The sequence below is a fragment of the Aethalodelphis obliquidens genome, unplaced genomic scaffold, assembly GCF_003676395.1.
Source record: "Aethalodelphis obliquidens isolate GAN/ISIS:26980383/991018 unplaced genomic scaffold, ASM367639v1 scaffold27, whole genome shotgun sequence".
Lineage (NCBI taxonomy): Eukaryota > Metazoa > Chordata > Mammalia > Artiodactyla > Delphinidae > Aethalodelphis > Aethalodelphis obliquidens.
In genome coordinates, this window is record NW_020837971.1 from 22,639,429 (window position 1) to 22,654,310 (window position 14,882).

At 51.2% G+C, this 14,882-nt stretch overlaps 1 long non-coding RNA gene across 1 annotated transcript; it reads right to left on the minus strand.

Moving 5' to 3' along the window:
* Positions 1 to 2,821: 2,821 nt before the first annotated feature.
* LOC113629576 (uncharacterized) lies at positions 2,822 to 14,567 on the minus strand. The gene is made up of 5 exons (XR_003436622.1): positions 11,658 to 14,567; positions 11,393 to 11,499; positions 8,991 to 10,098; positions 6,297 to 6,511; positions 2,822 to 5,635 (listed from the first exon to the last, which is right to left on the minus strand). It is a non-coding gene; the product is annotated as an uncharacterized LOC113629576 (long non-coding RNA).
* Between the last annotated feature and the right edge of the window lie 315 nt (positions 14,568 to 14,882).

The following is a 14,882-nucleotide window of genomic DNA, read 5'->3' on the forward strand; positions in this document are numbered from 1 at the left end:
CAGCTCGAAAGGAAGTCAGATTTGAACCCAGGCAGTGGCACTGCCTTTCTTACACATGACAAGAAAGTACTTGGTGTTCAAAAATACTTGTGATACATGCCGCGGAGCGGCTGGGCCCATGAGCCATGGCCACTGAGCCTGCGCGTCCGTTGCCTGTGCTCTGCAACGGGAGAGGCCACAGCAGTGAGAGGCCCGTGTACCACAAAAAAAAAAAAAAAAAAAAAAAAAAATACTTGTGATATGAAGCCTAGGTACCGGATCCTGGGTTAGCCCGCTTCCTCTGGTTTTGTAGAACGGAGGCTCAGTCAGTGCACTGCCCCACACTGGGAAGCTGCAGAGCCAAGAGCCTCTGTGCTTCACGTCCCCCCTCCGTCTGTCAGCAGGGACTCCTTTCCCGGGGTACCTTGGCCTCCCAGCAAATCTCCATTTTCCGCTGTCCATCACTTGGTTTCTACTGCTGACTCACGTATGATCTCATGGCCTTGTCGTGCTGCTACCTCACTGTGAACTGGGTCAGCGTATCCTTATTTCCCAAACAGATGCTCTCAGGCGGGAACTGGAGGTGGGCGCTCAGTCGTGCCAGGCTACCTCATCAGTCACCACTAGCCTCTGATTGGCTACTGGGGGTCAGGTGACCATCTGGGGCCCTACCCCTGGGCAGGGGAGAGAGGCGTGGCCTCATCTCAGGAATCAGAGCCCACGGCGTGAGCAGTGTCTGTCCACTAAATGAGTTAGCATGATGGTGACCTAAGAAAAACGTCGAGAGATGCCAAGAGTATCTGGTTACAGCTAAATCACACAGATTTCCGCTAAGCCATCTTCTGCTTGCCACGGCACCTTGGGCCGTTTCCGCAGAGCTGGGCATGGGAGAGGCTCCCAGGGACTCTGCCCAGGTGGGGGGCTGAGGGGCCACCATCCCAGGCTGAGTGCTGTCGCCCGGAGTCATGTCCTCTGGGGCCGAGACAGCCTGCACAGCACACCTAACGTTTTTAAATGGGTGTAAATGTGGTTTAAATAAACGTCAGAGGCGATTTTACTCAACAGAATCTGTAGCAGGAAATGCACTGAGCACCCAGGAGGTGGGGGCTGCAGGGAGCCAGCTGACATCGCCTTCCTTCAGCAGTAGCTCCATCAAAGGGGGGCCTGGAGACTGGTCCCATTCTTCTCATCCATCAGGACATCTCTGACACTGGGCTGCTCATGGAATCAATGCCACGACAGCAGCTCGTTTCAACAAAACGCACGTGAGCCCCACTCCACGCTGGACACAGAAAGCACAGGTATAAACAGTGAGAGGAACCAAGGGGCCCCTGTGGTCTGATGGACAGAAAGCAAGGACCCACTGGTAAGAGTAAAAACAAGGGGGCACAAAGCTTTGGAGTCAAGATCCGGAGTGTCTGTATGGAGTCTTCCTGCCTCTAAGCCAGTGGTTCCCTAAGGCCGGCATGCCAGGCTTGCCCACCCCCAGGGTCTGATCCAGTCGGCCGGGGTGAGGCCCAGAATCTGCATTTCTAACAAGCCTGCGGGAGGTGCAGACACTGCTGGCCAGGGGACTACACTTAGAGCTCTGCTCGACGTAGCTGCGGCGGATCCCTCTGTGTCTTGCTAGGCAACTGCGGAGGCAGGGACGGCACTCCAGCCCGTGAGAAGAAAGTGGGGAGCAGGTCGGGTCCCCCCACTCGTAATGGCAACTTCCGTTACTGGACCTGCCGAGACAGGTCTTTGGGTTGAGAACGTGAGTCAGCTGAGGACATGCTGCCCTGCAGTCATCGGCCAGTCGGTGAAAAAGGGGAGTCGTGGAGGCGGATGGGAGACTGAGAAAAGGAGGATGGAGACGGCCAACAAACACAAGAGAAGATGCTCTGCTTCGCTAATGATTAGAGAAATGCAAACCAAAACTACAATGAGCTATCACCTCACTCTAGTCAGAATGGCCATCATCAAAAAAATCTACAAACAATAAGCGCTGGAGAGGGCGTGGAGAAAAGGGCACCCTCCTACACTGTTGGTGGGAATGTAAGTTAGTGCAGCCACTATGGAGAACAGTGTGGAGGTTCCTTAAAAAACGAAACATGGAGTTACCATATGATCCTGCAGTCCCACTCCTGGGCATAAACCAAAGAAAACTCTAATTCAAAAAGATACATGCACCCCAGTGTTCATAGCAGTACTATTTACAATAGTCAAGACAAGGAAGCAATCTAAATGTCCATCAACAGATGAATGGATAAAGAAGATGTGGTACCTATATACAGTGGAATATTACTCAGCCATAAAAAGGAACATAATAGTGTCATTTGCAGAGACATGGACGGACCTAGAGACTGTCATACAGAGTGAAGTAAGTCAGACAAAGACAAATATCATATAATATCACTTATATGTGGAATCTAGAAAAACGGTACAGATGAACTTATTCGCAAAACGGAAATACAGACACAGATGTAGAGATCAAACTTATGATTATCAAGGGGGGAAGGAGGGTGGGATGAATTGGGAGATTGGGATTGACATATATACACTATTGATACTATGTATAAAATAGATAACTAATGAGAACCTACTGTAGAGCACAGGGACCTCTACTCAGTGCTCTGTGGTGACCTAGATGGGAAGGAAATCCAAAAAAGAGCAGATCTATGTATACGTATAACTGATTCACTTTGCTGTAGAGCAGAAAGAAACACAACATTGTAAAGCAACTATACCCCAATAAAAATTAATTTAAAGAAAAGAAGAAAAGAAAAGGAGGATGGCTGCCCGGAGAGCCAGACAACCTCATCCTCCTGTTCTCCCCTCCCTCCTTCTGCCACTCCCCACTACCGGCTACTCCCCTTCCCTTTCCCTCCTTTCTCTCTCCCTCCCTCTCTGTCTATCCCTCCCAGACACACGCCTTGACAGTCTATCCTCCCTAGTTTGCATTTACCATGTTCACATGAGCTTTGACAGCACTTAGACTGTGGACGGGTCAGGCATCCATGTACTTGCTCAAGTTCTCTTCATAAGGCCCACCCTGAGCTCACACCTAGTCTGGCCTGTGGGTGACCTTCCTGGAGGCTCTTAGTCCCAGGCCAGCCCAGCACCCTCCCTTGAGGTCCTCAGCCTTGGTTTCTAGGCTAGAACCTAGAAGAACAAGGGACGAGAAGGTGGCAGCGAGGATGCAGGCCATAAAGAAGCCAAGTCGTGCCCCGCAGAGGGCTGCGGCTGGCCTTAATTAAGAACGTGTCCTAAAGGCCTCTGGTCGAGAGGAGTGTTCTGAGGGTCAGCACACGTGGGACCAAGGGGCTCTGTTTAGGTGGAGGGGAAAGTAAAAAACTCTCCTTATTCCATAATCACACCTTATATTCCAGCTGGGAGCCAACCTGCCCTCTGACCACAGCTGCAGGACTGACCCCAGGCGAGGCCACGGGAAAACCTCTCTCCCAGTCCAAGTCAGCGCCCAGAAAATCGTGAGGCAAGAAGATGCTGATGGTTTCTGGATGCTAAGTTGCGTGAGTGGCCTGTGAAATTCCTTTGGAGACAAAAGCAAACTATATGTGCTGCCCTCTACGGCCAGCCTGCCCCGCCACACCCCCTCCCAGGACCTGCAGCCTCGTGTAGATGGTGCAACTCCTCTCCTATGAGTATGAAGCATGGAATCTCAGAAGGGGCTGCTGGCAACGGAAGAGGGGCTGTAGGGTGATTTATCGGCCAGCGCTGACGGAGCCGTGACAACCTGAAGGAGGCCCAGTCAGGAGAAGCAGACACTGCGGGGCAGGTGCTGGCCAGCAGGCGGGAGGGCAGGGAGAGGCCAGGGCGTCCAGAGCTGCCCCTTCCTCCTACTCCCGGCCCATCCCCAGAGCAGCCTCTCCTGGGTGACATAAGTGAACCTCCTGATGAGCGAAGCGAAGGCAGACTGCAATATTCTAAGAGATATGTAAAGGAATTAAAAAAAAAAAAAAATGCAGCTTGCCCGAAGGTGTTTATTGCAGTGCTGTTCACAGCAGCAAAAAAATCGGAAAGGGCTGAAATGCCCCGTCCCCCCACCCCAAGAGGAGCCTGGGGAGGGGCGATGCCTGCAAGCAGCTTGGAAGAAAACTGCAAACTCCCTCCCAGCACGTGGAGAGGGAGACACGCCCATCATGATGCCTGGGAAAAGGCAAAAGGTTATATAAATAGTTGACATTTTCAACTGTTCCTGTAAACTTGTGAATATCAGGGAAACTCACATGAAAGGAAAGCTCTTCTTTCACAGGAGGCTATAAAAAGAGACGCTGGGTGCTGACCAGCATCCGCTTTCTCTTTTCCTTTCCTCAGCACATCTCTACCAGCCACTCCCTCCCGTGTCTGTCTGGACTGGTGTCTCCAGGGCTGTGTGAGCACCCCTCAGGGGAGGAGGGGTCAGAGGGCTCAACTCACAGGCTGCCCTGCCGGCCCTTCGGAGGACCTGTGAACACAAGAGGGCAGGGATGCCACAGGCCGTCTTGTCCCAGGCAGGAGGCAGAGAAGTGCTTTCCGTGAACACTGTCATCTGACTCATGAGTGTTGTTCAAAGTCTCTTCCTCCCCCAGAAGGAAGGCAGCAAGGCTTGTACCAGGTCGGGCCATCCTTCTGGCAGGAGAAGCACAAAGAGTAATGTTCTTGGGGGCTGTGTGGATCCCCAGCGTTTACTGACGGCTCCCCACCTGTGTGCTATTACTTCCCCCGGGTTCCAGGTGGGGAAAGAGGGCCGAGGAAGTGCCACAGCAAGCACCAGAGCAGGACGGCACCTGCTTCAGGTGTGGCTGATCTGAGCATCACCGCGGTGCCTCGCAGGTAACAGTCCTAATAAATGCACCGATGCAGCACACGCCCTGGGTCGGGACCTGGTTGGGGACTCTAGGTGCTTTATCTAATCAGTTTCATCCCACTGTGAGCGATCCTGCCTTATGTCTGGGACACCGAGACTCAGTGCGATTGGGTGAGCTGCCCAAGGCCCCAATTACGTGAAATCTGTGCTCATCACCATAACAGCTCTCAGCGGCTTTTCTGGAAGAAGGAGCTGTCCTCTGTGTTGTTGGAATGGGCACACCGTCCTCGAAAGACCCTAACGTGGGTTCAGCGACAGCGCCAACTCTTGGGTGGGGTGGGGGCCCTGCGTAGGTGTCTTTTGCAGTTAGTGAGGGCATTTGGCATGCTCTGGGACATGTGATTCGGACGCCAGCAACAGATGTGGGTGACCTTATTCCCTAGAAAGTTCCCCAAAGCAAAGTGTTATTGTGCATCTTCTATACCTTTTTCAAAGACGATACAAATAGAGCATAGCAGAATGCCAAGGGCATCTTCTGGAAGCACCTCGGCTCTGTTGCAGCCAGAGTTTTCCCACAGGATCTGGGGGATAAGGTGACAGCCCTGAGTCTCAGGAGAGGGCTGGTCCTTTTCCAGCCCGGCCGGCGTGTGCAGCTTCCCACGCAATCCCTGGGCAGGGAGTGTGCTCCGTAGATGATGTGCTCCTGGAGCCCTACCTTACGCGTGAAGGTCTGGAGTAGCTTTGCTGCCAGGACAGAAGAGCAGAGGCTTCTGGGCAGAAAGGTGCCGCTGTGATGCTGCTTCTCTTTAGTGGGTGTCTTCTCTGCACCCTCTGAGTGGGCATCTCTATCCCTCATGGTGCTTGGAGCTGTGAAGAAAAACAGCAGCTGGAAATCTCCACGGTGAGGACATGCGCTGGCTCTTGGGACCAGAAGCCCAGGGCTGGGTGGTCCAAGAGGACTTCACGGCTGCGTTCCCTCCGCTGCTCCACTGGGAGGTCCACGGGCGGGCTTCCTCCTCAGCCGGACCCCTGGAGCCAGGAGGGCTGCCAGAGCGATGGGGACACCCTGCTTTCCTGTTCACAACCCGTGGCCCACAGAGAAAGGACCCCCCATGTGGTTTTGTCCAAAGGGACACCTGAAGGGGCCCCATGGAGGAGCTCAGGACACAGACCTCGCGTAGATGTGTGTCCAGGTTTTCTGGCCTTGGGGCATCTGCATTTTACCCACAGCTCTTGACTTCCCAACTCACTCCCTGCTGGACCGAAGCCCTGTCTGGTCCTTGGCCGGGCACTGAGGACCTGCCATGGACTTCTGCCAGTGACTGCACCTGGCAGCCACCTCCATCCCCTTGCCCTACGATGGATGCTCAAATGCCACCTGGCATCTCATCATCAGGAGGGTCACCCACTTGCAAGAGTCCTACCTCCTGTGGACTTTCGGGTTTGCTACCTGGCTGCATTTGCTCCAGCCGCCTTCTGTCTTCTCTAGGGATGGCTCCTCCCATGGCCTATTTCTGGGTCTGCCCACCTGTGGGTGCCTCTGGTCTCAGATGGTCAGAATTCTCAAGCTGGCATCCAGGCCAAGTTCTCAAACTCCCTAAAAGCTGGTGCGGGGGGAGCTTGCAGGTCAAAATCCCGAACTTGAATAAAAAAAGATGTCCTATCTTCCTCCGCACTGGACTCAGGGCCACAAAGAAAGGAGATCACGTTTTATGATCCCCAACACAGATGACAGCCCTTTTCCTGAAGGGAGAGAAGTTCACTATATTGAAATCTAATTGCAGAATTTTACCCAAAGAAATCTCACTAGGTCACACATTTAAATAACCCATTATGTGGAAAATAATAAAATGATGAGAAATGACAGTGGACACAGCTGGGAAAGGTGGACAGGGGTGGGACTTGGGTGAGAAAAGTGTGGCTTTAAACCCTAGAGCTGTCATTTACTGGCTAGGTGACCTTGAGAAGTCAGCTAGCTTCCCTGAGTCAGCTCTCTGAACTATAAAGTTGGGAGGATAGTTGGTGGTAATGTATATTGGTACGGCCACTATGGAAAACAGTATGGAGGTTCCTTAAAAAGCTAGAAATAGAGGTATCTTATGATCCAGCAATCCCATTCCTGGGCATATATCCAGAGAAACTCTAATTCTAAAAGATACATGCACCCTAATGTTCATAGCAGCACTATCTACAATAGCCATGACCTGGAAGCAACCTAAATGTCCATCAACAGGTGAATGGATAAAGAAGATGTGGTACATACAGACAATGGAATATTACTCAGCCATAAAATAGAATGAAATAATGCCACTCGCAGCAACATGGATGTACAAGAGATTATTATACTAAGTGAAGTAGGTCAGAAAGAGAAAAACAAATACTATATGATATCACTTATATGTGGAATCTAAAAACATAATACAAGTGAACTTATTTACAAAACAGAAACAGACTCACAGACATAGAAAATAAACTTATGGTTACCAAAGGGGAAAGGTTGGGGGTGGGGGAGGGATAAATTAGGAGTTTAGGTTTAACAGATGCAAGTTACTATATAAAATAGATAAACAACAAGGACCTACTGTATAGCAAAGGGAACTATATTCAATATCTTGTAATAAACCATAATGGAAAAGAATATATATATATATGTTTAACTAAATCATTTTGCTGTACACCTGAAACATTGTAAATCAACTACACTTCAATAGAAAAAAATAGCACCGTAAACCACTAAATAAACACTTATTAAATGTGAAAAGAAAGATTGGAAGGATAATATTTACCTCAAAATGTATTGCTAGGATTAACTGAAATAGGTATATATATATACATATAAAGTATGGTGTATAGTGTGAGGTATGCCTCATAGTTCTCGCCTGCCTGGGGTGAGGCAGCTGCTTAAGAAACAGGGCTTGTTTTGAGGACAACGAAAAAGGAGGAGAAGATGAAATAAAAGGTAAGGGGAAGAAGAAGAGGAAATACTGAGTTTCTCCTGGAAAAATCTATCACAGAGTCCCTCAATCTTTAAATCTTATGAGTTCTAAACAATAATGGTCCTGGGTGACACCTCTGCACAAAGAAGAAAGACTTTGCACGTTATCATAAAACACGATTCTCCTCTGTGCACTTGACACCTGCACACGTGCCCAGCAGAAGCACCGGCCCCAGGATGGTCACCCACACTCCCCTGATCCCTGTCCGCCTGGGTGGGGTTTCTTCTTCAACAGCGAGGGCTGGTTGCGGGATGCTTATCAGCTACATCTCCAGGATTAGTTGTTCTATTTTCTGTGAGTCTCACACCACTTGCTGGCAGATTAATCCTCTTAAAGAATGACTAACTGAAGGGGTTTCTGGTTTTAGCAATTTAAACATTAAGATGCTGCTTCAGGGCTTCCCTGGTGGTGCAGTGGTTAAGAATCCGCCTGCCAATGGAGGGGACACGGGCTCGAGCCCTGGTCTGGGAAGATCCCACATGTCACGGAGTAACTAAGCCCGCGAGCCACAACTACTGAGCCCATGAGCCACAACTATTGAGCCCGCGCCCCTAGAGCCCGTGCTCCGCAGCAAGAGAAGCCACCGCAGTGAGAAGCCCGCACATCACAATGAAGAGTAGCCCCCGCTCGCCGCAACTAGAGAAAGCCCGGGCACAGCAACGAAGACCCAACGCAGTCAAAAATAAAATAAATAAGATAAATATATTAAAAAAAAAAAATGCTGCCTTAAAATCACAGTCACTACCCTTCTCACACACCACACCAGCTACGCTTGCGAATACAAAATCTTCCATCGCTCTAGATCAATTTCACCAATTAAATAGTTCTGGTCTTATTTTAGATTCTCCTATTAGCTCTTGAACGTTGGTTATTAAAACCATAAAGTGTACTGGGCTGAAAATCTATTTCATTAAGGAAAGTTTGTACACTATTAGTGGTTAATTAACGTCTAATTGAGTGAAGGGGCTGACTTGACTTTTGTTTTAAGTAGTTGAAAAGGAGCTCCTGATTTAGAAGCATGAGCTAGCATACTTAGGGATTCAGAACTGTATGTCATCCCCCAGATCCTAATTCCCAGGACTCTTCTTCTACAGGAGGTGGGGTCTTGGCTTTCCACTGCCACAAGGGCCACGTCCTTTTGTCTAGAGGTGGCTGGCTGTCCATTTACCAGCCACCCTTCTGAACCTTCTTTCTTGTTACGTTAAAAGTGCCCGATGCTCACTCACCTTTTTACCTTTTGCTGCTAGGGCGTGGGCCCGAGACCACATTCTGGCCACATGAGAAGAAATCTCCTGGAGCCTCTGGAAGGAGGCAAGGGAGGAGAAGTGTCCCCGTCCTGCTTGTGAACACAGCTATAAGGAGCAGCAATGTCCAGAGCTAGACCTCCACACCAGAGGCACCGTGACCTCTACGTCAAGGGTGACCAGGGCCCGGGTCATGATGACGGTGGCAGGCCCTGCTCTGTTCCCTGCAGCCCAGAGCATCCTGAGGGGCGCCGCATTCTTTCAGCTAAGATGGAGATGACTCAGAATGAGCACGGGAGGCGGGGTGCAAAGGCTGCCTGTCCACGCCAGCCACAGGCCACGCTGATGGATCAGCAAAGCTGCCCTCCCTGCGAGCCGGGCACCGTGCTCACTGCTGCCCGTGGTCTCCACCGCCGCCAGAGGGGCTGCCTGAGAAACTCAGCCTGGAGGAAATGTGTGGCTCACGGGAGGGCATCTACGGCTCTCTCCACAGCCACGAGACACTGATGGAAGCAGGATTCCCAGGCAGCTCGGTGGACCCGCGGCTTTGCGCTCTCCCCCGCGGCAGGGCCATGGCCTTGGCAAAGCGGCAAAGCAGCCCGGGGGGGAACCTACACGCCCCGCAGCCAGGCTCGGGGGCCCCGGAAATGGCTGCCACTTGGGAACGGGGACCGCTTTTGCTGTCTGTGCTGAGTTTTCAAGGCACGCTAAGACTGTGATTTTAGGCAAAAGATTCAGGCTTTTAACCCTATTCTAAACATTTTAAGCACAGTAGAGACCACCCCCTTTCTCTCCTCTCCCAAGCCCACCAAAAATGCATTGACCACAGTCAGCTCGTGCTCGGCTGCCTGCGGGAGTTTCTTGCACTTCCTCTCCCTCCCCAGCTCCTCTTCCGCTCTGCCAGGAACCTCCAGCCCCACCCACGGCCTTCAAATGCCTGCCTCCAAGAGAACCTCTTGTCCTCTCCGTCACAGGCCACCAGCAGAAGCCCCCCAGCAGGTCTCCTGGCACCACAGTGAAGCCAGGTGGAGCCAGGACACAGCTGGGATCCTCCAAGTCTTGCAAGTCACCCAGTGGAGCAGGTAGACATCTGTATGCAAAACAAAACAAAACCTTGACCCGCACCTCCCGTCATCTATAAAAACTAACTCATAAAACTTAAAGCTTAAAAACTGTAAAACTTCTAGGAGAAAACATAGGAGAAACTTGTTGCAACCCTGGGTTAGGGAAGAATTTCTTAGATGGGATACAAAAAAAATGCAAAAGGATAAATTGATAACTTTTACCCAAAAAATGAAAAACTTCTGTTCTTTGAAAGATACTGTTAAAAAATGAAAAAGTCTGGGAGAATATATTTGCAAAACACATATCTGCTAAAGTCCAGGTATGCAGAATATATAAAGAATGCTCAGAACTCAATGATAAGAAAAAAAACTGTAAAAAAAAAAAAAATGGGCCAGAGATCTGTACTTCAGAAAAGAATGTAAATGTATAGCAAGTAAGCACATGAGGAAGTGCTCCATGTTATCTGCCGTGAGGAAAACGTGAATTAAAATCAGAATGAGACATCATTACACACCAGTCAGGATGGCTAAAATTAAAAAGGCTGACAACACCAAGTGCTGATCAAGACACAGAACAACTGAAACACATGTTTTTTGGTGCAGATGCAAATGACACAGTCACTTTGAAAACAGCCTGTCAATTTCTTACAAACTTAAACACATTTCATTTGACCCCGAGATCTCGCTCCTACTTACGTTCCCAGAAAAACCCACATAGCCACATACTCATAATTGTCCCAAACTGGGACTAGCCCAAATGTCCATCAGCTAGTGAATGGATGAACAAATTGAGGAACATTGAAAAGGAACAAGCTGTTGGTTCACGGATCGACATGGATGAATCCAAAGGCTGCATACTGTGTGATTCCATTCACGTGACCATCTTGAAAAGGCAAATCGTTAGGACAGAAAGCAGCTCAGTGGCTTCTGGGTGTGGGGAAGGGGCACGAGGGAACCTTTGCGGGAGATGAAATTGTTCTACATCTTCACCGATGTCATGGTAACACAACCGTATACCTTTACAAAACGCTGCAAAATACGAATTTTTCTGAAGGCAAATTGAATCTCAATAAAAACCAGACTTAAGAAACATCCTTCAGGTGACTACCTGGTTGTAAAGTCATCTGATTCAAGCTTCCTCAGGAAAAGGAGAGTTTTCTATATTAAGACATCATAAGGAAAATGGGTTTCATGGAAATTTGACACAAGAGGTACAGGAGCCCAGGCTCAGGCAGACAGGAGAAAGAGGGTGTCTGTCTGGGGCTGACTTTCAGCCTCTCCCTTCACAGACTAAGCCTGGAGCAGTCAGTTGTTCCTCACCTGGTCTCTGGGGCCAGACCCCCTGCGGATCCTAGGTGCAGACATCTGGCTGGCCCGTCCTTCCACCCACCAGCAAACACACACCTTGGGCCAAGTGTCATCAATTGCTGTGTAGGGGCCAAAGAAGGGTGTGGGTATTGGGGGACTATGGACAGTTCCACATGGGGGGAAACTGTGCCGGTGGACCCCAAACAGACAGATCAGACCCTCCCACCACCTTTGGGATAAAGCAGAAACGCCAGAGCATGATGAAGTCCCTTCTTACCTTTGCATCCTGGTGTCTCGTCAAGCCTCCTGACGCCCTCGTTTGCTCTGGCCTGGTATTTTATGATGAAATGCAACTACTTGGTAAGTTCCTTCTTGGCTCTGGTAGGGCCCGGAAGTCTCCCTCCATCTGAGAGGCCTTTTCTTTGGGTCCCTCTTTGTGGAACTGACCATCTTGGATACTCCGGGACTCGCTGGGGCACTGCTGCCTCTAGGAAGTCTTCCTGGAATGCTGCCAGGCTCCCCACCTCTGTATGCCAGGGGCAGCCTGTATTTCTTATTCTGACTGCAGGTGGGTCCCGCCCCCACCAGTCCTTACCGCTGACCACTGGTTTCCAGCACTCCCTGCCTGGTGCACCCGCCTGTGTCCAGTGGGGCCATAGGCCTGGCCTCCCCCCACAGGAGCGGGAGTGAGGCCGGGCCACTCTGGCCAGAGCATTTCACTGTCAGGGTGCCATTCACCTCATTCTCTTTTCCTTCATCAAGGCCGTTGGCAATGTTTGAGCCGGAGCCCGGGCCCCAGGGCGCAGCATTCGTGTCCTCCATTCATTTGCTCTGCTGATGCATTCACCTACAGGATTTGGCTTCCCAGCGACGGATGACATTCCCCCAGAGCGCCCACTGAGCGCCAGGCACTGCCCCTGCTGGAATGGCACCTGGTTATCCTTGTCCCATGCCCACAGCCAACAGGGGAGAAGGTATTAATCAATTCCTTCCTAATTATAATTAGTCTATCAAATTCTCTACTTCCAGCTGAAGGAGCCTCCAGCACATCCTTGGATAATTGAACTCCTCATGATCACGAAATCCCGTTTTCTGTCCTGACGCCTAACTGCTACCAGTGCATTTCCCTCAAGTGAAGCTCTTGAGCCCAAAGCCACACCGCGTGGCTGGTTCTCCAGGGTAATGGGCATCCCACGTGGCTGTACCATACGGTGGCGGCTTCCATCCTACCGAACAGGAGCACGCGGCCCCGGGGGCGTTTAGAATTTGCAGCAGGAGAAGGCACTAAGCTGCAGTCTGCCCACGGGATCGGCTGGCCCGGGTCGCCACACAGGGGACAGCTGCAGCTTCTACAGCCACCACCAGAGTGACAAGTTCATGAACTTGGATCACATAGTGGTGCTGAGTGGGCCCTGCCCAGAAGAACCATGCAAGGTCTACGCGGAGCTGGGAAATGTGGGGAATGAGGGCCTGTCCTAGGAATTCTGGGGGTTGCTGTCACCATGAAAACACTTGAGGACATTTATTTTCATCCCTTCTCAGTGAAGAGTAATGTTTGAAAACCCATACGTTTTCAGACAGCTAAATACGATACCTGACCCTACAGTGGAGGATCTTGGGATGGAGGGGAAAGAAATACTATAAAAGACATGGTCAGACCAACTGGCAAAACTGGAATATGGACCAAGAATAGATACACATATTTTATCAATATAAAGCTACGAATTTGGTAACTGTACTGTGATTATGTAAGATAACATCCCTACTCGTAGGAAAGACATATCAAAATATACAGGGGTAAGGGGTTATAATAGGGTGTGGAACTTACCTACAAATGATTCAGGAAAAAATGTCTATGCATAAAGTGCTTTTCAAATATCTGTTAAAGCCCGCTGAGTATCAGCCTTTCCGGCTGGCGCAGGCTCTCCTTGCTCATTGGAGCCTTTGGCAAAGCTGTAAGAGTCAAAGCTCATACAACTTTCGAGAAGTGGCCCAACTCTTTCTTACTCTTCTTTAATTTGCTCTGGATCCTTTGTCTACAACAGGAGTCTTTGTGCTCAGTTTGGTTCTTCCAGAAACTAAGCTCCTTCCCATTATTCCCTCTAGATTTTCATCCTTGGGGTTTTCTGAACTTGGGCCAATGGGGAGATATTTTCTGGAGGCTTATTTCAGTTACAAGAAAGGATGAACTTTCATGGATAAATCAGGCCAAAGGTGGGAAAAACAAGAGCTATAAAAAGTGCCCTAAAGGGTTTTGGCAGAATCCTTTTTCTGCACTTACCAGTTACTTGACCGGCGGCAAGTTATCTAACCTCTGGGAGATTTGGTTTCCTAGTCTGTGCAGTGGGCATCTCCTAGTAACAAGTTCAGAGGGTTAAATAAGAGGATTAGTGAAAGTTGGGCACAAAACGCATGCTCAGTAAAGGTAAGCCGTTACTGCGGCTGCTTTTATAACATCAAATCCCAGAAAGACATAATTATTATCATCCTATTTGTATTATAATTTTGATTCAGTAGAGATTAATAATCATATTAATGACAATGGTTTCCACTAATTCAGGAGTTCCTTCTTACCAGTTGTTTTATGTTGCAAGTAACACCTCATTTAACCCCCAGGACATCACTCCGGAGGCGGGCTTATTAGCCCATTTCAAAGATAAGGACTTTGAGGCCCGGTGGCATTAAGAAAATACGCAGGGCCTCCCACTCCACCCGCGCTCTGGTGCTGGCACTCAGATAGGGAAACCGTGGCTATGAGAGAGTCTAGGCTCCAGACCCGGCTGGCGGCGAGCGGACACTCGACCCCAGGTTTCCCGGTCCCGGGAGGGACCGCAGCCCACGGCACAGCTCGTGCAGCCACCTCTCCTCCGTCCTGTCCTCTCGCTACGCCCGGGACGTAGGATCGAGGCCGCACAGTTCCTTCTTGAGTTTCAAAGAATTCGCTTGCAAATTGCCTTCCAGGACAGGTCCGATGTGTGTTTCGCGGACGCCCCAGCCTGGGTGGTCGGGGTCCCGCGTCCGGGGGTCCCGGGGGCGGGACGAGGCGTGCCGGCGCCCCCGCCCGGCTGCGGGTCCCCAGCTCCCCGCGCCGGCCCTCGGCAGCAGCAGCGGCCTCCGGGAGCTCCGGCCCCGCGCCCCCCGCGCCCCGCCCTGCGTCCAGGCCGCGGCCCCGCCCGCGCTGGCGCCCCCGAGCGGTCCGGGCGGCGGCGGCGGCGGGAGGAGGAGCAGGAAAAGCGACCGGGGGAGGAGGCGGAGGCGGCGGAGGCGGAGGCTGAGGCAGCGGCGGCGGTGGCGGTGGCGGTGGCGGCGGCGGGCGGGGCCGGGCGGGTTTAAAGCCCATCGAGGGGGTGGGGAGGCCGGGAGGAGGCAGGGAGGGACGCGAGCGGCGCGCCGCGGCGGGCTGGGCGCTCGGAGGCCGCGGAGCCCCGCGCGGAGCCGAAAGTTTGCGCGCGGTCCCCGGGCGGCGGCGCGCGGGGGCCGGGACCGCCCTGCGCGCCGCCCT